The sequence below is a fragment of the Vidua macroura genome, chromosome 3 (genome assembly GCF_024509145.1).
Source record: "Vidua macroura isolate BioBank_ID:100142 chromosome 3, ASM2450914v1, whole genome shotgun sequence".
Lineage (NCBI taxonomy): Eukaryota > Metazoa > Chordata > Aves > Passeriformes > Viduidae > Vidua > Vidua macroura.
Genome location: NC_071573.1, coordinates 30,321,612 through 30,348,158, shown reverse-complemented (window position 1 = coordinate 30,348,158; position 26,547 = coordinate 30,321,612). Strand labels below are relative to the sequence as shown.

The 26,547-nt window shown below is 39.9% G+C and overlaps 3 long non-coding RNA genes across 4 annotated transcripts; 1 reads left to right on the top strand and 2 right to left on the bottom strand.

The window, feature by feature from the left end:
- Positions 1–348: 348 nt before the first annotated feature.
- On the bottom strand, positions 349–2,160 carry LOC128804473 (uncharacterized). Its single transcript, XR_008436089.1, has 3 exons — positions 2,055–2,160; positions 1,719–1,910; positions 349–430 (listed from the first exon to the last, which is right to left on the bottom strand). It is a non-coding gene; the product is annotated as an uncharacterized LOC128804473 (long non-coding RNA).
- A 672-nt stretch (positions 2,161–2,832) lies between these two features.
- On the bottom strand, positions 2,833–6,876 carry LOC128805689 (uncharacterized). The gene is made up of 4 exons (XR_008436523.1): positions 6,700–6,876; positions 6,145–6,217; positions 4,065–4,178; positions 2,833–2,966 (listed from the first exon to the last, which is right to left on the bottom strand). It is a non-coding gene; the product is annotated as an uncharacterized LOC128805689 (long non-coding RNA).
- Positions 6,877–7,142: 266 nt separating this feature from the next.
- LOC128805433 (uncharacterized) lies at positions 7,143–8,329 on the top strand. 2 transcript variants are annotated; one of them, XR_008436436.1, is made up of 3 exons: positions 7,148–7,250; positions 7,352–7,537; positions 8,006–8,329. It is a non-coding gene; the product is annotated as an uncharacterized LOC128805433 (long non-coding RNA). The 2 variants fall into 2 exon arrangements; XR_008436435.1 differs by having other exon boundaries at positions 7,143–7,537.
- The last annotated feature ends 18,218 nt before the right edge of the window (positions 8,330–26,547 follow it).

The following is a 26,547-nucleotide window of genomic DNA, read 5'->3' as shown; positions in this document are numbered from 1 at the left end:
GAACCTGCTGATTCTCTTTTCACAGTTCTTGGATATGTAATTTCACACATAGAGAAGAAAAATTGTGTGAAATGTTGTAACTGACATTGTCAGTCAGCAGGAAACCTGAAGAGAGATATTGAGCTGGAGCTGTGAAAAGTGACAGTAGCAGAGCAGTGCATTTTTATGTGATAGATAGAGCTGTAGGGCACAGGTCATTGCAGCTGGCAAGGGGCAATCTTTGTGTTACTGATATCCCCAGGGCTGCAAAGGCCCAATGCCACGCTCAGAGAACTGACGGCAATTTGCTAATGTAGTAATCTGAAGGCAAGAAGGGGCAGCATAACCATGAGGGCCAAAAAGCAGCATCCAGTCTTATACAGCTGTGTTGTCCTTCTCATTGTTTGTTCCAGTAGCTTCGAGTGGATATTTTCTAAAAAGCAGCTTTTTCCTACACAAATGTAAAAAGCCACAATGAGATTTTAAATTGGACAGTTTCACTGCTGAAATCTAACAGAGTGTATGTTAAATTGCTTGTTTCATCAACAGCACTGCATGAATTTTAGATCTGTGTGCTTTCTCAGGTATTTTACGAGTACTAGAAATAAACTGTTGAAAACTGGAAGTAGAGAGTACTGACTCCAAAAGCACCTTCTAATTTCAAGAGCAATCCTTAGAGACCTTCCTTTGATTCCCATGCTATACAATAACTTTACAAGTCTCAAAACAGGAGATACATTTCCTAAATCTTCCCTGATGAGCATGTGACACAAAAATAAAAATAAATATAATAATATAAAAATATAATAATATAAATATATTGAATATATTAAAATATATAAATACATATTATATATAACTATTTTTATTAAAATATATTTATAACATATATAAATATATAATATCTCTTTATTAAATATAATAAAATATAAATAAATATTGTTAAATATATTTAAAATAAAAATAAGGTACAATAAATTAAGGTAAAATAAAATAAATTATACAATTAATTTTAAAATAATGTTCTACTGAAAGTTGAAATTATTTTATGGTATCATGCTTTTGAATTCTTTTTAAATCTCCTTTTCATGTTTGAGTATATTGTGGACATATTCCATTTTGTCACCTTTAGGATAATTGTTTTGTTTTTTCTCTTTCCACATCACTTTTCATTATAACATAAAATAGAAAATAATTTCATTTAAAATACACTTTGTTAAACAGAAAACTTTTATTTAATGTGCCACTTTCATAGCATTTTCCTCTACAGAGAATGTAGACGTTTTCTGATTTGACATGAAGATAAATTTGGAAACCTCAGAAACATTTGGAGAATGAAATCAATTGTCCTCCAGCCAGTTCTACTGTCCAGGCTGGTTCGGTTTGTTTCTACAAATGGTGATGCTAAGAGGTTTTTTGACCTCTTGCTCTGAAAGTATTGTTTCTATGTTGCTTGTCAGCCTGTGACCCTGTCATTGCCCATTTAAATTTCTTCCCTACTTAATGACTGTATTAGTATAGAATTAAGATAATAAGAATAATTGCTCCGTTTTTTTATGGCACTTCATGTGTTCATGAACAGTCATACACACAAGTGTTATTTTCCAAATAATTTCTCTTTTTTGTTGTTCTCATCTGAGTTCTCCAATTAGTATGTATTTCTTTCTTAATGCGGTGTTCACAACAGCATGCAGCGTTCCAGCAGAGGCTTATCAAGTGAAGTAGAGCAGAATAATTACCTCATTTCTTTTATGCGTGACATTCTTATTAATGTGACTCAGTGCTGAGCATTTGCCTTGTTTTGCCACAGTGTTGCATTGTTGATTCATATTCAAATAATTAGTCACCACAAATCCTCACTGCTGCTCTGTAAGTCCATGTGCTAACACTGCCTCTCCCTCAGCTGCCAATGGGAGCAGGCAGGAGCTGCTCTGTGCAAAAAAATTATATACAGTTGGTATACAATGCCCCCTCCTTACCAGACTGCCAGCTTCTGTACTCATATATGACTACTGGTTCCTCAGATTTAAAGGGTTTTTAGTGTATCCCAGCTGTGAGTGATTTCCAAATGATACCTCAACACTTGTCACGTCTCCTGAAGATCCACCCTTCACCTCTGCATACATAGTCTTCAGAAGATATAGAAAGAAGCATTCAAATGATGGAAATTATCCTTGTCCCAGGGAAAATATCACTGGAGCCATTGTAACAAGACAGATTCCTGTCATGAAGATTTAAGGGATCATTGTCATTACCATTAGAGTCCTGTTTGGACTTTGTTCTTCATGTCTGCATTCTGGCACTGTCTCCTTGAACTGGAAACAGGTATTTTCTGTTCCTACGAGGATCACAGGACATAATTTTCTTCAAACATAAAGAAAATGTTGCTAAAGTCTCCCAGGAGAGCTTGTAGCTCTCACTGCATTGTGAAGCATTTGCCAGGAGAGAGCATTCTCCTGCCTGAGAGGATGCAAAGCTTTTATTTCCCAAAAATGTGCCACATGTAAGAAGCAGAGTCCCACTGATACCTTGCTCAATGCACTGTTTTATTCCCAAATGACCCTGGGACTTAAGTTCAGAGAATGAAAATTTCTGTCAGCATGACTTCTGGCAGGTGGCATCAAATTCACCTGGCTGCCCTGGCAGAATCCTCAGCAAGGTGATTCTGCTGCTCACCCATGTAAGCACGGTTCTTAATTTTTGCTCTGGAGGCTCAGGTGTAATTGCTTGGAAAGGACACAAACACAAAGAAATTAGCACTGTGCTTAGTTCACCCTCCCAGGAAGCAGACAGCTTCCCTGGAATGGTGGAGGCAGGCAGACACTAAGGTTTGTCATGCAGACTTACCTCCAAAAAAGGACACAAGCTAAAATAATTGATCACAATGCTGTTCAGCTTCTCACCTCCTTCCTGGCTGGTTTTATGCACAAAAGAGACAGGGCCTGTAATCATTATGGTCACTGAATCCTCATCTGAGAAGGGCTGTTCTGCAGACACAAATTGCAGGAGTTTGGCCCATATGGTTTGAAGCAGTGAGTCGAACTTGAGTCTCCTGCATCCCAGGTGAGGGTCCTGATAAGAAGACTGCCACTGTCCCTCTCCCACTGGTCTGATAAATTATTTTGGTAAGAGTGAAGCAAAATAAATAGAACCCAAAGGCCTAGTATGCGGAAATCCATGAAGGAAGGCTTCTCCCAAACAGGCATCACAGGAACATGGTCTCACACACTTCCCAAGAGTCCTGTACAGCCATCAAATATTCCTGTTCTGTTTGAATTCTTTTTGTCTCTGTTTCTTGCAAAAGCAAACAAAAACTTCTTTTTTCCCCCAAGGAAAATTACTGTTTTTTCCAATAATCCTTCTAAGAACTCCAGTGAGACATGTACTTATATTATTACTAATCCAAGATATTCTAAGCAAATTCGAACTCTTCCCTCAGATAAGAATTGTACTAAAAATGGAATCTGGGTACAGATTTCCAGATTTGGTTGTCTGTGAAATCCTAAAGAATTTCTGTTTCTCTCTGCCTTTTCTTCTAAAAATTATAATTGAAGTACTTACAGTATTATCTGATCTCAGGAAATAAAACTTGTTAAAAATGCAAACCATTGCACCATAATACCTTCATGTGGCAATTACATAAACAAGAATTTTCAAAAACAGCTGAAGAAATACAGGAGCAATGTATAAGTAGTGGAACCATGCATAAACATTGAAGCCTTGCAATGTCTATGAAGTCATATTAGAAAATACTAAGTACTTCAGATTCCTTTCAAAATTCTGGACATTAAGTATTGTACATCTGCAAAGATAACTGATTTATTAAAAAATATAGTATCAGTTAGAACCTCTGCTAAAGTCTGGATCCTTAAAGTCTCAGAATGCAGGGTTCAATATTAAGAGAAGTTCATATCAAAAGAATTTGAGTTGTTATGAATTTGGGTCAGTAGCCACAATGTTTTTTATGATAGGAAAGAAAAATGGCAGACACTGGTTAAATACATTAGAAAATGGATTTAGATTCCTCTGAGATCATGAATCCCAATGGGAACACTGTTGATTTAAAGATCACAAAGATATAGTACCAGGTCACGTGCTGATGCAAATGAGCATAGTTTTCTTGACATCAGTGGACCTACTGTGATTGATTCCAGATGAAGCGATGAGATGATTTGGGTGTGCTGTGCCCTCCTGAAAAGCTGTTGAGAGATGCAGTGAGATCAGTGCTGGGCTAGCCTTGCCAGAGGCAAATACTCAGCCAACAGTGTTCCCTTTAAACAGACGTGGAAGGGGAAAGAGCAGCAGCATCTCACTGTGTTGGTGGAGAGACAGGATCTGGTGAAAGGACAAAAACAGTGGTGTGCTCAGTGCTTGGGAGTTTGGAAGGAAGGCAATAAAGGCAGTGTTAAGTTATAGAGACAGAAAGAACACCCCAAATTATCTCAGAGCTTGTAGGGCTCCACTGTGCTCACTGTCTTCAGAAAAAAATTGCTTTTGCACATTGTTAGATGGTCTTTGAGGTTTGGCTCAACAAGACCTCAAATGTGTTTGCCTGGGAGTATAAAGGAGCAAAAGAGGCCTGCTCTAAATGCACTCAAGCTACAGCAGTAGAACAAGTCAACTTCAGTAACAAACTAATGCCAGCACTGCCTACAATTTAGCAGTAGACTCTTGGAATCCAGCATGGGCTGCTACCCTGCCTCTCTGAGTAAAAATTCAAGCAGATGGTTTGATCTGGGCTTCATGGTGTTGTGGCTGCTGCGGCAGCTACACTAGTTTACTGATTATTTTTCAAGTGTTTTTTTACCTTAGCACTATAGGTAGACCTAAGTGTGATTAAAGATACTCATCAGTGGTTCCAGGACTACCTAAAATATTTTAAAGTTTGGTAATGTGCTCCCTCCGGAAATGAAATTGAAAGTCACTTATTTGCTTTGAAAGCCTCAAAGAACTGCAGTGAAGTAAATCACTCTCTATTTGAAATGGCAGTACCAAAATGCAGGATACAAGAAGTCTTCTTCATGGACTCAATAAAACCTGAACATAGATTTTTTTTTTTTTTCCTAAGTTTTGTGGGTTTTTTTCTTCGAGAATGATTTCTACTATTTTAAGGCATTGCAGGGCTTTCACAGTTGAATCAGCTTCTTTATAGGAAACTGCAAACTCTGTAGCTATTTCTCTAGCACTGTCCCACATTTGCCCATCAAAAGAAAACTTAGAAAGCTCTATTCAGAGTAACTCATTTTTCTAATACTGAAACAATTTACTAGTAAACTACCCAATTAAAGCTATATTAACTTGGATATTTTATCTCACTCTTATTTTCAAGAGTCAACAACCCAAGTACAAGGAGACTAATGACTTAAAATTGAGCCTTCTCTGTACAACTGATGGAGTTTTGTTCCTGGGCTATCTCCTCCTCATTTCATTCAGCGTGAATGGCAGATTCCTACATCGTGTCAAGTTTCGGATCACCATAGAAACAAACTAGGAGGCAGTTTCATTAATCATTTAGAGCACAAGAAGTCTAGGTCAGTCTGATTGCAGCATATAGAGTATCATCCTAGCGCCACATGGGACTCAGTTGATTTGAATTAAAAAAGATTAAGCTGCCCCTAGGACGCTCAGCATCATCAGTTTAAGTTCTCATGTAACAGTGGTCTCTGGAGCCACATGGATTAGGAGACTGAAGCTATGCATTTATTTTTCAGGGCTCAGTGAAACATTAGATGAGTGCAGGTGTCTGAGGGGGAAAAAAGGACAAAGATCACATATAGTTTTTTAGACTTGTTGCTGTTCTTTTGAAACTGGAAACAATAACTCAGTTTTATTTCTCCAGTGACAGTTACCACTCTTTTTTGGCCATGCAATGATACATCTGTTACCCAATGTTTACATTTTAGATTTATAAAAATTTCATACTATGAAGCCTAGTTTTAGCACAGAGCTGCAAGCTGGGCATAGACGTTTACATGAATTCTGACTTTTTCTTCTCCTGATGGGGTAAAAAATGTATGAAATAAATACTAGTGACATTTTAGTTTTGCTTGAATGAAGATTTATTGCTCCCAGGAAACTGACATACAGGCAGCTACAAATCAACTTGACTATGAAATAGTTGTATATGTACACCACAAAATGAGCCCCCCCTTCCAAAGTACTCACCTTATTTATGGGTCTTCCAGTACTTCAAAGACCTTCAGTAACTTAGTCCAGACTGGTTTATTGCTTTGCAGAACTAAGACATTTCAAGGGGAAAGTTGTAGGTTACAGTATATTAGAACTCTTTCTCTTGGGGGTCTGAGAGTCCCATGATGCTATATGAACTGTTGATCTAAAGCTTATTACAGCATGACTTCCTAGAGTATAATTCTTAAATCTTTTAAGTTATACTGTACTGTCTTTAATCCCAAGTGCTAAACCTTAAAGCAGAATGAGCTTTCCAAAATTCAGAGTGCCATCTGTGAGTTGATGTAATTACACTTTGTTAAAACACAGATCACTTACTTGCCCAGACTGCCTGTGACCTATTTCAAATTAAATTGTTTTAATTTTCAATAAATGTTTTACATAAAACAATCATGGAACAAAATTCCACATCACAATATTCCTCCTGAAAAGAAAAGCAGTTCTGTGGACTGAGTTTCTCCAATTTACTCAATGACCAAAGAATTCCCCACCCTGTGTATTTTGTTCATTTGCCCTTCCTGTGCCAGTTACCTGGGCTGTGACAGTATGATTAACAGTGCAGCCTCCTGTCACAGCACATCTGGGGGTACCCAGACCATGTCAATATTCTTTTGCTGATGTACTGTCATCTGGGGGATTTCCAGGAAAAAAACATCATTAAGCTCAAGAAGCAATTTTAGAATTTCCCAGCACTGTGGAAACAGACTGATGGTGGGAAGGGGGAAGTGAGTATTATTCCCACTTTCACCAGGGGAAGTTGATATGATGTCATGCTGAGGGAGCTGCCTTGGGCCACAACAGAGCATGGACCACCATTGGAGAGCTCCTGTTTTCCTGCCTGGTGCTCAGCCCAGGTCCTCCTGTTTGCAGCTTTCTGTCTTGATGGAAGGCACAAAACAGCTTACGTTAGCTAAAGCTTATTGAGTTCCATGTCTGGTTGCTATGGAACAGAATAGAACGCATGGCCTCTATGTAGCAGCATTTCTATGGTCTACTTCAAGGGTTACCACCCAGCCATTTCCAGCCAGGTTGGAGAGCTTTGCCATCACCTGGTTGCCTGTGAGACAGGTGAATTTGCCAGTGTGAGGAGGGGCAGCTGTGGCACACCCTACCTGCCAGCAGCAGTGATGGCAGCCTGGCTGTCCCACCCACATGTCCCTGCTTCACTGCTCTGACCCACCAGGTGTCTTCCATCAGCCTGGACATCCACCTTCAGCCACAGGCAAGCCTGACAGCAGCAGTCCCTGCAATTGTGCCTCTTGTTCAAAGCCACTGAGCCTGAAGAAGCACAAACAGCCCATTCCCAGGGTAAAGCACTTCAGAGCCAGTGGTGTTGAACTGGCCACCATCTCCTGCACCAAAAGCTGCTGTATTTTGGCTACTTATTTGTTTCCTTTGATTCAACATGACTTTTCCTTAATTGCTCTTTTTCCTAAATTCAGAGCAAACATCTCTCTCTGTAGTCACAGTTTCAGTTCCCAGTCCCCCACAGCTAGAGGATGGAACAGGATGTCCCCTACCTGCAGTTTTCATGAAGGGTCCCCAGTCCTGCAGCAAGGCTGCAGCAACCACACATACCCCACTGTGCCCAGAAATAGGGAGCTAACTCGAGCCCATTAAGAGATGGCTGTCTCTAAATGGAGAGGCAGCTGTGGGTTGTGAATTGTCTTGGATGTGCCACTTTACAGATATCTTATTTTTGGTCTTCATCTTGTGGCCAATGGTAATTTAAAGGTCAAAGCCTACATGCCCAGCTCTATTAACACTTTATTAAAACTACCATGAAGCTGAAAAGAAGATAATTTCATTTTTCTATCAAACACCCATCCTTCTTCAGGGCCTAGACAGACCTGGGAATCTGCTCTTGGGCTCCTGCCAGCTGGAGGGAGACCTGTTGGATTTGCAATGACACAAAAGCCCATGTGGAATCCCTTACTTCTGCTGCTGCCCACAGCCATCAGAAAGAAGATGGCTTCTGTACAGCCCTTTCTAGCCAAGCAATTGTGGCAGTATTGGTTTTTAATAACCATGTAGCAAAATCACTTTCCCTGGTATGTATTGCCTACAGATAGTCTCCACAACACTTGTTGGCACAAAACATGAAGAAAAGATTCGCATTCACTCAGCTATGTAAAGCTAATATAAAACATTTCTAACTCGTTATATTGGCTGACTCTTGTCTTACTCTGCTGCTTTAGCTACAGTGACAAAAAAAAGTTATGTTCCTTTTTCGTTTCACATGGAGTGGAGCAGAGCTACCACAAGATTATCTGAATTCCTATGCACAGATCATCATCTGAACCATGTGCTTGTTCCCAGCTTTTCGCTGTCAGGCATAACCAATGCCTGACATAAGCAGTAATTTGAAGATGCTGAGGTGTCAAAAAGGATCTGAATCATTCTGACAAACCTTTTCTCTTTCAGCTATTGACCCATAGCTCTGTTTGAATTTGGGAAGCCTGAGGTCAGAATGAAAAACATCATTTTTCTTGTAAGCCAAACATATTTGACTGAGAAAAAGTAAGCTAATAAAGATGGAGAGGCAATTTTTAATGTCACTTTTTAGAGTACAGTAATTTGTCTAATCTTATTGCCTTGGAATATGAGTACACGTAATACATTCACATTACACAGGAGGGAATACATTTGAGAAAGAAATGATATGTTTCTCTTCCATGCCCAACATATGGAAACATGTATAAAATAAGAAGGTCTAAACTTTGCCAGTGTTCACACTCTCCTGTCTGTGGAGGAATAATGGAATTGTTTGGAAATTTCTGGTGACAAATGTACAGATTTGAAGCAAGGCGAATACAGTTTACCCAATTTAATAATTACAGGTTATGGAAAACATTGGCATACAGCAAATTTCACTGTCCATACACTAATCAGTGCAAAATTCTTGGCTGCTTTTCCATAACCTTCTGGTTGTTGCTGGTAGCAAGCAGAGATTTACTGTAGGAATTAAAGAAGCTTCATTCCTCCCACCACCAGCAGCTGTTTGTCCCTGCAATCTTCCTGGGCAGGGCAGAGCTGCATCAATCCATGGTATGCATGACTCACAGGAAAGTAATAAAAACCTGGGGCTAGAAAAGGCCTCAGGAAGGCAACTAGCTCATAGTGCAAGAGCTAGAGCAGCTCATTTAAGATAGAAACATAAGTAGTTGAAAAGCACATGCAGAGGAAGCAGCTGGGTGAGTCTTCTGGGATGCTGTAAGTATTGGGACTTCCGCCTGCACATCAATCTCCTTGCACAACCCGGAGTCCTGTGTAATGCCCGTGACCACAGCTCTTTCCAAACAGATTTTGCAGGCAAAGCATTTTGATTTTGCCCAATGCAAGAAATGGCCACCTTTAGACTTATTAGTCAACCACAAGCACATCAAGCTGTTCAAGAAGCTTGTGGACTCCACAGTTTCAGCAGTGACTGATTTTGTTGTTACTATTTCACAATAGATAAGGTCCAGAACCAAAATACAGAAGTCCTTTTTCACTCTGAATAATTCACAAATCTGAATTAATCTATTCTGGGATGAAGTCTATACCTTGGTTCCAAATTGTAGATATCATATGTGCCTTTCTGTTTCATTAAGGCAAAGTGTATTTGGGTAGCTGTCATGTAGTGCCTGGAATGTGATGAAAACAAGAGGTCCTGGCTGCCTGCTGCTGAGGAGCTCCCAAGGCACTTCTCACAGGAGCAGGGGTGTTAACCCTGATATCCTGGTCAAATTCCAACATGGCTAATTATATCCCACTTACCTAAAGCTCTGCCATACTTTCTCTGCCTGCTGCAAGGACTTGCTGCATGCAGCAGGCTCTCTTCTGGTCCTCTTGAGGATTATTGCCTTTCACATCAGAGGCAGTGGTATTTACGGAGTAGCTGCAGTTAGTTATCAGTTTGTAAAATTTCCTAACCAGCACAGGACTGTTAAATTAAAGCAGTTATTACTATGTAGGGTCTGAGGCAAAAGAGGCTAAAAGCTCCTGCAAAAAAATCAATAAATAAATCACAAGGCTGCAAATGAAAATAGGAGCAGTAACTCATTCACTATGGCAATGACCACAGTAGTGGTGTCCATCATGCTCCATTATCTGACCACTTGCCTGAAGGAAATTAGAGAAGGATAAATGTGGATGGAGACAGAGTACTGAACAAAAGTGCAGGGAAAGAGCAGCGCAGGTGAATATCCCTTGGAGATAAGGAACCCAAGGTAGAGAGGGAGAAGACTATGCATTCTGAGTTCAAGACAGGATCACTTCACATGGACTGATACCATCTGCTGATGTTGCCTGTGAAAATATAGTAATTCAACACTTTATAGTAAGTGAATCTTCCCCAGGCTTTCAGGTCTGTTTCTTTTGCATATTTATTAAAAGATTTTAAGAGATATTTGTAGCTGTCTAAAGCTACAGTGAGATTGAACAGTGGGAAAAACCCCACACATTTAAAATTTTGACTAAAAAATTCTGACTGTGAAATAGAGTGTCAAAGGATAATGTTAAAATGGCAGTATCACATCTTCCTGTTTATTTAGAAAGGCGGCGCAGGTGTGGTACATAATACCACTGGAAATGACTGCATGATAATCCCAGTGAGTCTTTTTGCATCTTCCTTAGAAACAAATATTTCCTGAAGGAAAGCAAATTTTGTATATTCATCTACATACCAGAATGTTTCGATCTCATTATCTTCTCAATATCAGCAGCCACCAAAATGCCATTGAAATTAACAGACGTGACAAGTTCACCAAGAGGGGCTGAAACCAAACCAAAGGGTGAATATCCATACTCTGGAAATCATTCTCACCCTTTCTTGCTCTCTTTTCATGAAAATCCAAGATATTTATATGTCTGCCAAGTATCCTGCTATGTAGAGAGTTCAGAGAGCAACATCCTTACTGGTCATCTTGTGTGGTAGAACCTACTTTCAGGGTTCTCTTCTCTCTGACACATCCATGTAGACACATGCATGTGTATATACGCACACACTGACTAGATCACTGGCAACATGGTGGTTCAGCTATTCAGCAGAATTATTTGAATTTGTCTCTAATATTTAGCTGAGGACATGGTAGTAGGATGTGCTGTTGATAAATTGAATGTGTGGGTGTACGCTCCAGTGCGTACACATGAGGAGCAATTCTCGTTCCTGTTTTTAGAAGACAGGTGCTTCTAGCTACAGCTAGAAACCTTCACAAATGAGAACAAGGGCACAGAATCTTAAGTGCCTCTCTCTATCCTTCTAAGCAGAATGAGGCCGTGTTAACAGAGTAGCACGAAGTGGACAAGATGACATAGTAGATGCTACCAGCATGCGCTGTATTTTTATGAGATAAATAAAGCCTGTCATCTTCAGAAGGATCAACAAATCCCACATATTCTTTAGAGCATAATAAGATAGAGTGTTAGAGAGCTCCAAATTGTTATGTAATTCCATATTCTCTCCTGCGTATTTAGCTTTCCTTATTCTGTTTAATGTACATAAATATTAATTTTGTGAGTATGGGATAAAATATCCTTTTACAGAGCTGGTTTTCATGGTCATAAATAGGAGTTTACTGAAAATTTAACATAAAAACTAAATTCTGAACTGTTGCAGTTTAGGACTTCACATTTCATACTTTTAAACTGCTTTTATTCAGCAGCAGAATTTCACTGAATTACTGAAAGTTTCCTTAAAAAGCAGCAACAACAAAACAGTTGGTTTTTTGGTTTTTTTTTTTTTTTTTTTTTTTTTTGCACGGAGTCTTGGATTTTTCATCCTGAAACTGTAAGAGAACTGGAAAAAAGAGACTGTCTCCTCATTGAAGATGATTGTAATATTCCTTTCTTATTGTAAATGTATTTATACCTCTCATAAATGAATTCCACAGTTTGTCTGAGAGAAGAAAGCTATCCCCCATGGTAACAAGTGCAGATGTCATCTTAAGTTTGTTTAGATACATGGAACACACAGATTTAGGGTCAAACCTATGATTTTATTTTATCCTAGCAGATACACTTTGGAGTCTCTCAGCCCTGTTGGTAGAGCAGAGTTTAGCCAAACCTAGAGAGAAATTATCATTAATCCATTATCAGTGGATTTTGCAATGTAAGACCACTTTGCTGAGTGTGAGCCTGAAGGGCTGGCTCTCTCAGCCAACTTCCCTTGTCCTTGAATCTTCTCTTTTCCCCTGAAGTGTGGAGCTAGCTGGACAAGCTATCAGCTAACCTCCTCTTCCACAGTCACAGCCAAATAGGTGATTTGCTACTTCTTGCCACAGGCTGACACCTTCAGCATGGCTAATTTTTGTTCACGACCTGGTATGGTGCTAAGTCCACTACCTTATTGGTAGGCTTGACAAGGCGCTGTAAGCCCAAGAAACATACATAATAGATCTTTATAGAAAAAGCATTCCAGATAGAAATTTCCTCCCAGACCAAAGTATCAGTCCCGTAGTGTGTCCTGCATGGCCTGAACCATCCAGTGATGCCTGGAGCACCAACATGCCACTGAGCCAAAGGAGTACTGCAGGCCAAAAAACTTCATGGGTTTATACATGACTGCTCTTCCATCTATTTTTCATTCTCATCTGCCATAATTGTGTTATTATCCTTATATATTTCTAATCCTTTTTGAGTCCTGCTATGCTCTTGATCATTCCTGAACTGGCCTGGAAAGTTGGTAAGTGTCACAGTTTGACTTACTAGCAAGACATTTATCTAGGCTTTTACAATCATCACCAGATATTTCCCTTGTGTAATGGAAAATATGAATGTGTCTGATATTAGAGCTGGCTCACATGAAAACTGTAATAAATGTGGCAAAGTTGAGATGCCTAGAAATCAGACTATAGGATATATTGCTGAGAGTTTAAAATAACTTAATATGAAGAAACCTTCCACATCCCAAAATCTGGATCAGAGGTGTGCATGTGCCATTTTAAGCAAGAATTTCCACTGTGCATTACAATTCTTCCATTCTAGTAAAAATAGAGGCCTGAAAGTAAAATATTTCCAGGCCTCCATATAAGCTGAAAATCAGATTGGAAGTATAGAGGTGTAAAAGCAGACATCTAAGTAGCATTGTAAGTGTGACGCATAGAAGACAGGTTAGGTTTTAGTTTTGTCATGTTACTTTTATGCAGTTCACAAGTTACTTCAATAATCAGAAATGTATTATCTCAACAGACTGCTTAAAAATTTATGCATGTGACATAATGTTACAATGAACTTTAAGAGGTCAGTTTTGAAGATGGAACGATGGAAAATTTGGACTCAGTTTTTAAAACAATTTCCTTGGAATAAGCTCTATTGGTCTCTGGAGCCTTTTCCCAAGTGGAATTGGTGAGATATATCCTGGACAGGATGGTCAGAGTAAAACTGTTCAAAACACTTGAAAATATATCCCATTTATGTCTTCTTTACAGAGAATTAGGGATAGTCTTGCCTCCCATCATAATGGTCACACTTACTGCGCCTAGCTGGCAAACTGTTCTTTCTTGAAGTACAACAGCACCAGTTGGCCTCTCAGGTTAGCTCAAGAAGACATGGTGAATTTTATACCAGTGTTCACTCTTTGCTTCCTTGCATTTAAGGCATCATCTTCATCATGCACTGGAAGATGATGTGTCCCCTTTTCCACAGAGTCAATGTTTGATGTGCAAAATAGTTTAATGCAGTACATAAAATCTATTACATCACATTGATTACCCTGCCCGCATTTTAACGAGATTTCATGTTCTGTATGCAACTCCAAGACGGGACTTTCATCAAGTTGTGTTGTTTTAAGATGGAGAACATTGCTTCAGCCCTTAACAAGCAGCTGTCAGCAAAGTTAGCGAATTTCCCAAAACCTTGAGTTGGATGTAGGATCTTGGACTGGCTTGTTATTATTTACAGTGTTTTGCTCTTTGTGATTTACAGGGAGGCTGGCAGCAAAGTTCTGATCTGGATTTCTCTAAAGTAGTTCAGCTCTGTGTTGGAGCACGCTGAAGTCAGCAGTTGTTCCTATCAACATCTGCAACACATTTGGCATTACTTGAAAATATTACTCACAACTGTTAAACTAATAAAAGCCTGTCTTTCACATTTTAACTATAAGGTGATCATGTATGCTGGGCACTCATCATTGATATAGATATTATCTCTCTGCTAGTAATATTTTTGCTCTACTTGCTCCAAAGCCTGGATTTTTGACCTGGGAGCAATTCTCAGCTGAGAAAATTAGTCTGACTCAAGAGTTGTGCCAGAACCTGGAGGACTCGTGGTTGATTAACTTCCAAGTGCTCTGTACCAACTTGTACCAATTCTTGAGCCTCTCCAATAAATGTTATGGTAGATATCCAGTGTGTCATAATTAGTAGAGCTTTCCCATACAAAAAGAAGCTTTTCAATTGACAACTGAGTCCATAATAATAAAGATGAGGACTTTGTATAAATATTTTAAACGCTATAATGGAAAAATATTAACAAAGTGTCAGGAAATAAGGACTTCCCAATATAAATTGGTTACCTGTGAAAGAGAGTCCTAATTGGAAAAAAATGGACTAAATTGTGACATGCTTTCCCCTGCATATATTTCTGTTCCTTATGAGGAGAGGTTGAGGAATCTGGACCTGCTTAGCCAAGAGAAGAGACAACTGAGAAGGGGCCTCATCAGTGTCTGTAAGTATCTGATGGGGGGTGTTAGGAGGAGTCAGGCTGTTTTTGGTAGTGCCGAGCAATAGGACAAGAGGCAATGGGCAGAAACTGATGCACAGGAAGTTCCACCTGAACATGAGGAAGAACTTCTTTACAGTGCAAGTGATCAGATTGTCCAGAGAGGATGTAGAGTCTATCACTGGAGATATTCAAAAGCTTTCCAGACACAATCCTGAGTAACATGCTCTGTGGGACCCTGCCTGAGCAGGGAGGTTTGACTAGATGATGTCCCGTGTTCCCTTCCATCCTTAACCTTCCTGTGATTCTGTGATAGATGCGTGAAATTTTGTCAAAATGCAATACTGGCTGAGCAAATCCTGAACACCATGCAATTAAGTGTGCTTCTCATGTGGCGTAAGCCCATGCTCTTGGAATTCAGATCTATTTCAAAAGGTAATTTGATGGGATCATATCGGATGCTTGTCAAATGTGTGCCAAATATACACTGCTTTCTGGGCCAGAAAAGCTTCAGAAATTGTGTGTGCACCAGCTTTCACTATGGACTAGATTAAGACAAAACACTTCAGAAAAGTTTCAGTGACTGTCTCTGTGTGCACCATTTTTACTGAATAAATTAAGCCAAATATTTTCTGTGGCTTCAAGTAGAGATACATATCATGTTTCAGCAACTTGTTAGTCTGAAAAAACTCAGCCACATGTCTTAGGCCTGGGGCTGAGTATTTCCTGAGCCAAACAGTACATAAGCTATCTAGCAATAAGGACACCTCAGCTGCTTCAGGCTTAAAAGTCTGCATTTCAATTTATATATTATAGCCCATTCTTGCCTGGAATTGCTGTACTTGGCTCCCCCTTTGCAGTACTTGTCCCTTTGGCAGTTCTCACTGGGTAAAGCCAGAATAACAATGTGAATGTGTGTGAAGTCTTCCAATAATTAGTTTGCACTGTCCTATTTCTACTCCAGCAGAAGTCAGCAGGAATTGCCTCAAGGAACCAGAGGTAATATGATGCTGAGGATCCTTGGAAATCCTGCTATACCCTTTAGCAATAGTGTATGACTGCTCAGAGATTCAGTGATGGGGACTTTTCCCATGTACAGATATGGAATCCCCACTTATGGAATGATTTTCTAAGCTGCATCCAATGTCATACGTATGAAATTAGTAATCACATTTTTGTCTAGTTAAAGTCATGCTATCTGCAATTTCCTCATTGCTGAATTAGGCCTAAATGAAATTTACTCTATTCTGGGGATTAGTTTTTAATTCTGCTTTGGCAGATCTTCAGTTTACACATTTATTTGCCAAGTGCCACTGCATTGAGTCTCTCCTTCCATCTAAAAAAAGGAAGCTCCATCAAAGTTTCATTTGCTGGTCCTCATAAAAAAAATTCTAGAGCTGCCTTAGATAATGATCCTAAAAGATATATCCCAGATAGCAGGCATATTACTAAGACTGTCTTCAGCAGTCTCTTTTGCTGTTGTTCTATACTGAAGAGCCACCAATGGCTCGAGGAAATGTGGACACAGATTTTCTGCTGGTGGCTTTTGCCTGTTGTTAGTAGACACTCTGTCAGGATGCTTTGGGTTTGTCTGGGACTCTTTATTCCATCTGACCTTTACTGACTCTTTCCATTCATCCACGAATACGTACAAGCAGAACACCAGCTGGTTTCCACTCACTCCTTTTCTGCACATCAAGGAGAAAAGACACAAGTGGGGTAAGAACAGCGAGTGGGTGATGCTTCCCTGCCTTCCTGCTCACAGGGGAACGGGATGGGGATGGGGATCAGTTGGCACATGTTAATTATGACAGTGGTTTGAACATCAAAGGATCAAGATACAAGAAGCAAAGATGTGAGAACACAGGAAAAGAGAAAGAGGAAAGAATAGGTGTGATGTTACAAGAAGAGGTGTTCACTAGATCTAAGGGCTTATATTCCATGAGGTAATTATAGAAGTATAAACCATAAATCAGTCTTTATCTGGCAGACCTTTGACCATAAGAAAAAAAGAAGATACATCAATGGGATTATAGGATCTAGAGTATAGAGTATAGCTGTAACAGTTTTGGGCTCTAAGTTTCCCTTTGAACAGCTTTATAGCAAGGCATGCATCAAAACTGTCGCTGAGAACGTGCTGTGGGTTTCTTGTATCTTCCACTGAAGGCGAAAGCTGTTACTGATTACTGGCTACATTGGTTGTATTTCAAAGCTGGGCTCATGTGGCAGTTTCCTTTTTAGCTCTAAAGTTAGCTAACTGTATGATAACCTCCTTCTTTCCTCCAGGAAAGACCTCCAAGAGTCCACTCCTATGGCTGGTTTATGCAGAAAGATCACTGAAGAGGGAGAGGAAGGCTCTTCTCCTACTTTCTGTGTTCCAAACAATTTTTCCTTCACTTCTGCAACAGCGGGACAAAAGCCAGACTCCCTTTCCCCTTACAGTAACCTTTGTGCCACCATTGGCTGATTAACAAAATTATTTGTAAAGACTTTGTTTTACATTTGATCTTGTTAAAAAAGGGTAGTTTTAAACAAAGCCAGATACTTTAAAGATCACCACATGGTTTTAATTGTATTTTCTACTTTGTGTCATAACTCGAATGAACAAGAGATGAACAGTATTCCTATTGTCACCACATTTCAGTGTGCTATCGCATTTGCTAATATTTCCTAATATTTCCTAGTTTAAAATATATTGGCAACTAGTAAGAAGCTGATGTCATAACCACGTATCTTCTGCCTACTCCATTGTTAGAGCCTGTTCCCAAGCCTAATGAATCTGCTAGAAGACCACTTTGTGACTTCAGTCATTGCTGGATCTGAAGCACCAAAAGGAAAAAGTTGTGCTTAGGAAGGTTTCTCACCTTCCAGATCCCATTCCTCTGCTCCTTCCAGCTAGGCAAAAGCTCTCACTGTGCTGCAGAGCACAATGTGGCTTGGATGCTGTACACACATGTGTGAACACGATGAGTTTATGAGTGTATTTTTGCTGACAAATTGAAATTATGTGAGGAAAAGAGGGGAAGTACTTTGAGATTAGTTGTTAAATATTTGAATTGCTCTTGTAAACAGAGTGGTTGAGAAATGAAAGAAAAATAAAGATGTTTTCATTTCTCTGCAGCTGAAAAATATACATAAGGAAAACTGGGGGGAGAAGATGGGGAAAGCATGAATTCACGGATAATTCAGTCTTCCTTTCTTCCCATTAGGGCCATGCTCTTTCTCTTACATTATGGGGTAGAGGCCGAGCTAGTGCACAGATTGCTCTTCCACTTCATAGCCATGCAGCTGCATCCTGCCCTCATAGTTAATTTCATTTATTGCCTTTCCAGAAGGCAGCCTACCCTGGGTGACAATTACAGTTGGTTAATTTTGTCATGATGTGATTAAAAACAGACTGATATAAATCACTGAACAGTGTAGCTTATGAAAATGAAGTTGAGGTAGCATCCCAACCACAGCACTACCATGAGAGAAGCTGAGAGCCAGATGTTGGGCTAATGAAGAACCAATCTAATAATGGACTTTGTGTATCCTTTGGAGCTTGAAAGCCTTACCTAATGCCAGATATCTCCATGTTGCGACACATATTGAACATTTTAAAGGTTTACACATTGGTTTAGTGGGTTGTCTTGGCTTATAGCTAAATACCCTAGGAGAAAGTTTGGGAGCAAGGTCTTCTGGAGCCCTGGAAGTGAGAACCCTAACAGGAGATATCTTATGAAGGCTATTCAGGGACTATCTTAGGGAGGATATTCTGAGTAGCCTAGGTATCCAGGTGTCTTAGGCACTCCAAATCTTACCTTATGTTAAAATCTAAAGTGGCCTGTTTGAGTAGGCAGTGTCATTTATGGACAAAAACAAGTGAGAAGCATCTGTGCAATTGGAGCAGATGGTTGTCTATGTGGAAACCTACTGTAAGTCTGTAATCAGAGTCTTCCTGCCTCTCCTTGCATTCTTCAGAGAAGATACCATGTCCACTAAAAAGAGGAACACTGAAAAGATCAAGTCTTGGGATAGAACACTTTTAAGTTAAATGTAAGTGCCCTGATTACAAGGTCACTTTAGGTTCTGTGTGGCTTGAAGTGTGCAGCTGTCATGGCCAGTGTGAGCTTACAGACATCCTGTGCTGAGAGGATGAGCTCGGTGTCTCCTGAGCCAACCTCCTGCCTGCTACTTGCATTCAACCTGCTGCCATCTCCTCAGAAAAATCCTGCCTGATACAGGAGTGACATAAGGTGCAGCTAGGGAGCAATGGCACTCTGGTCCACAGAGTCAGTGCATTATAGCAGTTGCCCATTTGATACCTCAATAGATTAGGATAGCAGACTAATCTTTGGCCTTTGCAGTAAGAGAAATGACAGAAGTAAGAAAATGACAGAAAAGTCGTTAAAATCACCTGATGATTTGATTCCATAAGAGAACCTTTTAAAGATTCTGGCTATATTAAACATACAGCATAAAAGCACAAAACTCAAAAGACAACCTATGCTCAGAAAGGATGTCTTTTATTCTCGGGACAAACCCTCCTGTTCTGTTGGAGTTACTTTGCACCTTGTATATGCAGACGAACTTTTGTAATTTTTTTTTAACAAACTAGGAGAGGGAACTATTTCTATACTTTGCTTGTGATTTGGCCCAGAGCAGTTATTAAGGAAGTGTTCTGATCTGAGAGAATTTGATCATTAGTAACATTTTTATTAATTTATGCATTAATCTGCAAGTCACACATTCAGAAATGACAGCTTGAATGTGGAAAAAATCCATTAATGGAAAGAGGAAGAAGGGAAGAAGAAAGAAACAGAAAGATTAGGAGAGCCAGAGCTGATGAGAGCACAATTCCTTGGTTAGTTACTCTGGAAAGGGCACAGAATGAATGTCTCTATCTGAAGATTCAGTCTCTTTACTTGTGACGTGGCTGTTCATGTCAGAAGAGTAAAATCTTCCTGAATCCCTTTTCCTTTTCCTCCTAAACAGTATGTTCTGGAGAATCTGGGCTAATTTCATTACATTGCTTTTACTGCCTAAAAGATGGCAAAGCTTGTAGGAAAAAGTAAAAGTCAATAAAAATTGGGGGGTTTACCTTAAAAGAAGGTTTAATTTTGCAAAATATGGGTTTTTCTCATTTGTAACAAAGCTTAAAAAAGATGATAGGAAAATTATTTTTCCCAGCGAGCCAAAACCCCAAAATTTTTGGTATAGTTTTTTCTCATTCAGATCTTGCTCTGCTTTAGTGATGAATCTGTTGAAGTAAGGAATTGTGCTAGGACATGCTTCTGTTCAGCAGATGACACAAAGCCGAACCTCACAGGTTCCTCAGCCCAACCTTCACTTGCATTGGACTGCACACCATGTGCCATCCAAAGCCCAACACAAGCACTTCAAGGGTCAAGGCTTTATGAAGTCTGGATTATATTTTTCTTTGACAAATAGCACATAGTGCCAAGATTTGCCACATCCTTTCCATGTGAAGCAAAGGTTTAAAACTGACAATGTACTTCGCAGAATCATAGAATTACAGAATATGCTGACTTGTAAGGGACCATCCAGTCCACAAGGCTCATCAAGTTGAACTCCTGGCCCTGCACAAGACACCCCAAGAGTCACACCATGTGCCTGAGAGCATTGTTCAAATGCTTCTTGAACTCTGTCAGGCTTGGTGCTGTGAGCGCTTCCCTGGGTACCCTGTTCCAGTGCTCAGCCACACTATGGATTAAGAACCTTTTTCTAATATCCAGCCATCGTGTTTAACAGATCCTTGATTAATAGTCCCTTGACTAATCACCCTGCAGTGTTCCATCATGTCCATCAGCTTCTCCCCTACAATGGAGGTTCAAGTCCCTGGAGAGCCTTGAGGCTCTCTGAAAACAATTGGTCTATGTCTTGCCCATTCACTCAAACACTACATAGCCTGTTCACTTCTTCTGTAGCTCCTTCACCTGAGGCATAGCTCCTCAGCCAGAGCACACCTTCTGCAAAAGAACTGTTTGTCAGCCCCAGCCTTTTGAAGAAACCTCAGGCACTCCTGGCTGAAGAGGTTTTCTCGTGGAAGGCAATCTTCTGCATTCCAGCATCTAGGTTATATTCATCACCTTCACTGACATAAAAATTGCCATTTCCTTGCTGAAATTGTCATTAAAAGAACCAAATAGATAGTATCCAGTTCTTAGGGTATTGTGACAACCTTGTTCAAGCAGAGCAAAAAATATCACCTTATTTCAGTAGCCGTTTCTTAGGCTAAGACATGGAAAAATAGAGTGAGAAAGGCTAAAACTAGAGGATGAACTATCCTCAAATTGAGGCTATTTAACTAGTAATAAATGTATAATGATGTTGTGTTTGTCTTCATTCTGTAGTCATGAAAGGACAGCAGATTCCCTGAAATTCAGCAGCATGGCTTCCTTCTGGTGTAATACTTCAGCTGCAGTGTAGGACGTTGCCTACCATGCCAGCCACATGTTTTGCGTCTGTTCAATACAAGCACTTGCAGGACAGTAAAATAGTTGCTAGATGATGCCACTTGGTTTTGCTGCTTAAAGCCTTGCCACTGCAAGTTATTCCAATTATTCCAACAAAAGTTACCTCAGTTGTCTGAGTGTTGTCACTTTGGAAAAGGTATGCATCTGCAATCCTGCATATGTGATAACACTTTTGAAAAAGCAGTGATCACTGCAACCAAAGCGTTCACATCTGTTAAAAGCACAGCTTGCTCTTTCACTTGTGTCAAAGCTGTTGGCACAGAATTCAAAGCACTGGATTGGCAATTCTATCAGGAAGTAAGTGCCACATAAAGCTGTAATAGCTGCCTTCATTAGCTTTTGTTGTCTGAAAAAATCCAAGTGCTTTGGGTAACATAACATAACATGCCACATATCTATAGAAGCTGTTAGGCAGCAGTGTGACAGCCATATGCTTACATCTATAATGTGTGCTTGCCCTCATCTTTAACTAAATGTTTTCCTAAAGCAGCTGTGGCAACAGGAGTGAGCTCAAACAACTCCCACACAACTAAAATGCAGCTGAAGGCACTGGGTTCTCTGACAAGGGGACTGGGGCCACAAGTGCCCCAGGTACTCTGCAAAGGTTCCTGCCCTAACACTAACAGAGTGTGCTGTGGGGTCACACACAGTTGCTGGAAGGAGTTGGAGAAGGATATGGCCTGGTTACTCAGCATGGTGCTGAAGCAGGAGTCTGGCTTCTGGTGCTGGCGCTAACTCATGTGGGTCACAAGGACTATCTCTGCACCTGTAGCATGGATCATCCACAACTTCTTCTGAAATCTCCCTTTTCGCCTCCTCAGACATGGATGAACTGGGAGATTATGGGAGCCGTTGAAAAGGGAATGCAAGCAGAGTTAGGAGGAGGCATGTGTGGCTACCTGTGGCAGTGCAGGAAATTTAAACCACTTTGATTTTGAAATGACAAGCAAAATCATTCCATGCCAGAATGTATGAGGTTTGTTTTATATCCCACCTTACTGGACTCCATGAATAAAGAACAAAAATCCAGATATCGTATGTTGCCAAATACTTCACTTCTCTTTCTAACAACTCCTGTTCAAAGTCTAACTAAATATTAGATGTTCCTCTGACAAAGACAAACTCTATGTTTCAGCTTTTCTGACTGGAAACACAAAGTCTTGCATTAAAATAGACCTCTGTCCAGTAGCTGAGGCATGAAGAAGAGCTGCCCATCATTTCAGCTACGCTCCTGTAGCAAGGAGGGCACATGGTGTCAGTAAACATCCTGAGGATTTCCTGTTCAAAACTGAGACTGTTTTGTCCTCCCTTCTGCTTTGGATTTATTCACTCTTCCTAGGAAATAATTACTGCTTCGTTTTTCACTTTTTACACACAATGTTTGGCATATCTTGGAGTTTGGAATTGAGAGAAAGGCTGTTACACCAAAACTTGTCATCTTTCTGCTTTCATACAGTCTATAGGCTGTATGAAAGCAGAAAGTATGGCCTTGTGATAGTATGGAAGAGCACTATACCAGCACACAGTGTAGAAGTCACTGCTGTTTATGTCATCTATGAGGACTATTCAGCTGCAGAGGACTCTAGGAGGCAACACTGTGAGGTCCTCACTTCACCCTCCCCACCCAAAATATTTTGTAGCACATTTGGAATATAAATTTATGCTTTTGAAGTTTGCCCTTTTACAAACGAAATAGATGAGTGGAACCTGTCCAGACAGTTTTTATTGCAGCAGCACTGCTCCATTATTAATCTCTCTCCAGACATGTCACTTGTTTGCTTTCCAGATAAGACGATGGCCCTGAACATGGTGGGATAAGAAAGAGAATGGTGCACAACTCCAGCTGCTTCTCACAGCTTCCCACACTGCCAACAGCTGTAGTGACTATTTCTGAAAATGAGGAAAAGTAGATTACTGCTATTCCAGTATTGCTTGAGAAGTGTCTGGCTTGGCCACTGGGATCCATTTCAGAGCCATAAACATCAGAGACAAGAAAGCAGATTTCTGCAGTTTAGAAAGCATGTAAGTTCCTTAAAGAGTCTAGTTTAGACATGCCCCTTGCTTAGATATAGCTACTTTAAACATTGTGATCTTCCAGAGAAGGCTTAGCATCCCATTCCATACAAGGTGATAGCTCACATTCGCCTTTCCTTAAATGCCAGTCTTTGCTTGGGTTTTCTACATGATTGCTATAGAAACCATTTCAGTTTAGCTTACTTGCTTACATCACAGATATAATTACTTCTCACACATCTCACAAAAATAGAAGACTTGGAAAAGTATATTTTAATACACTGGGTTGGGAAAAAGAACCCTAAAACACACAGAAAAGAAAAAAATTCACTGTAAATCTATCTAAAGGAATTCACAGTAGTAATGCAATGTAATTGTTTTCCAACTATTTGGAGGTTAAATTGGGCCTTTGGCAACCTGATAACTTGAGCAAACAACTCTAAACTAGTCTTAGCCTCCCCCCTTCTTTAAATAAAGCTCAACTTGTAATATGGAATGTGAATTGTTTTGACTGTTAAACCATTCCAAACTGAAAACCCACTCATCATAAATGTGTTGAAAGAAGAATATATTTCAATAGTGCGGCAGACTCTTTGAGTACAGTAGAGCAGCAGTCTTCAATCAACTAGACTTTCTTTCCAGAAACAGAAAACGAAAGCCTAAGTGCTATACACATTTTTAAGCGATTTATCTGAATTGAAAGAACTAACTTTTTTGTGACTGATTATAACTGCATATACCAATGTCTATGGATAACAGGTTTCTTTCGCTTTTCAAAATGATATATAACAATGTTCCATGCAGAGACCTTCTATTTACACATCTGTTCAGCACCTGCCCATAATTACTTAGTTCATTTTTATTATTGAGCTTGTCACCATATTAATGTAGCTGTACATTCAAATTGATTGTAATTGCAAATTTCCTGAAAAAGCTTGGTTTCTGCAAGTATTTAATTAAGCTGATATCCTAAATTAAAAATAATTATGTAACTGTACTCCACTACAATAATACATACATGTATCCCTCTACATACCAAATGGATATTTCACATAATTCATACAATATGTGCATTAATACTGTATAATTAAAGGTCAGCCTTCAACTAGAAAAAGAGGGATAATTAACTTCAGTATTTAGAAACCTGACATATTTCAATTAAGAAAGCAATTTGTCATAAACTTCATAAATCAAGTTATCAAGGAACGTGTTAGCAATGTTTTTAATAATAGAGATGGTGAAAGTAAGCGTATTCCTTCTTGTGACATAATTTTACTTGAGTAAATGGTTTACATAGAAAGCCTTCCATTTCTGAATAATGAGGTCATATCTAGTATGTCTCTGCAGCTACCAATGTTTAATTCCATCAACTGACTCTTTGGACATAGTTGGTACCCTCTGCTGGGCTCTTCTCTCTGGTACACAAAAAAGCCCATGATGCTGTACTTGAAGCCTTCTTTGGGTTTAGGATAAATCAGGAAAGGAGTTAGTCCCAGCCCAAGAAACCTAAACAGCTCCACTCCCACCAGCATGTTGTGGGAAGCTGGAGCACATGCTGGCCTCACTTTCTCCAGTGAGTCTGATTCTGGTGGCAAAGACATCACAGACATCAGCAATCTGGACACAGCTGCTACATCCCTTGTGATTGCTGAGACAGAAGTCTGGTGGTGGATTGGCACAATAACACAAAACTACATGTTAAGAATTTATTTCCTCTCGTGGGAGAACAGTGATATTTGTAGAGTTTCTTGTTGAAAGTATAACCAAAAATCCTGGAGTATTCTACCTGAGGGACAGTCGAGTTTTGTCACTTGTAAAGGTTTCTGGAGCTGTAGTCCCAAAATATGCTCCCCAGAAACCCAAAGCTGCCTTTGATTTTTCCCAGTTCTTCTGTGGGGACTGTGTCAGCCCATGGAGCTTGGTGGAGCCCAGGAAGGAAAAGGAACATAGGTGAACTGACTGAAAAATAGTCAAGTTTTGGTCACATGCCTGCTGGACTGCTTCAAACAGACTCATCAAATTCAACAACTTCTCTACAGAGCATTTTGTTTCCATGAGCGAGCCTTTTCTCTTGGAAGGTGTCCAAAATGTTTGCTCTAACACTGCTCATGCTTATCTTGAAGCAAAACTGTAGGATCTGTATTCCACAATGGCTGAATTAATCCATTTCAGAAACACTAATGCCAATGATATATATCCACTGAACAGCAGAGCTATGATCTGGAATTTGAACTCTCATATTTCAAAGTAAATGTGAAACAGGCTTTTGATTTGATCCACTGTCGCTGTAAGAACTGAGAATGAAATACTGCTCCCAACTCTGATCCAAACCAAAGTCCAGTGGTTGCTGTTAGAATTTGATATGAACTCTTAGTAGATTTTTGTCAGGCAATAAACATGTTCAGATTTTTTTGTGTGTGAGGTTGGGATATATAGCAATAGGTAATTATCTCCCTATGCAGTACACATCCCGAATCTCCACTCTGACCTCAGTCTGGCTTTCTGAGAATGCTACTGATATTACAATCAGTTGTAAATGTTATCAAAATTATCACTGTTCCATCTGAAAGGAAATTACTGCAGGAATTTCTGTTTCCTGTCATTTCTTGCCTCAATTCTTTGAGTGCATCCATAGAAAAGTTTCACTGAAATATCATGTATGATGACAAGTTCATGCTGAAGTGTCCAGCCACATATCCAGAGTATTGTTGATGGGTTATTACAGCGAGGGATGGAAGAAAGGAAAACATGAGAAGAGGGGTTGGCTTTCCAGCTTGGGAGACAATCTTCTTCCCCTCCATCATGGTCCTCTCTTCAGTGTTTCTTCATGTGCAACATCAAGTTGAAAAGGAGGAGCAGAAAGATTTTCTTTGTCTTGAGGTTTCCTGTCTTCTCTGTTACTTACTTCACGTAAGATGAACATTGTTTTGGGATCCTAATCCTAAACAAGATCCTAAGGCTCTGAAAGCATGCTGTGTCTCCAGGTTTCCTTGCTTACCTTACCTTTCTGAGCATACACTTCCCCGTTTCCATCAGGGTTTTTGTTGGGTAAATCTGGCCCTGTTGAGAGGGTAAAAAAAGGCAAGACGAAAGGAAAGGGAAAATGCAAGGACAGAAGGCGAGGCGAGGCGAGGCGAGGCGAGGCGAGGCGAGGGCGAGGCGAAGGGAAGGGAAGGAAGGGAAGGGAAGGGAAGGGAAGGAGGGAAGGGAAGGGAAGGGAAGGGAAGGGAAGGGAAGGGAAGGGAAG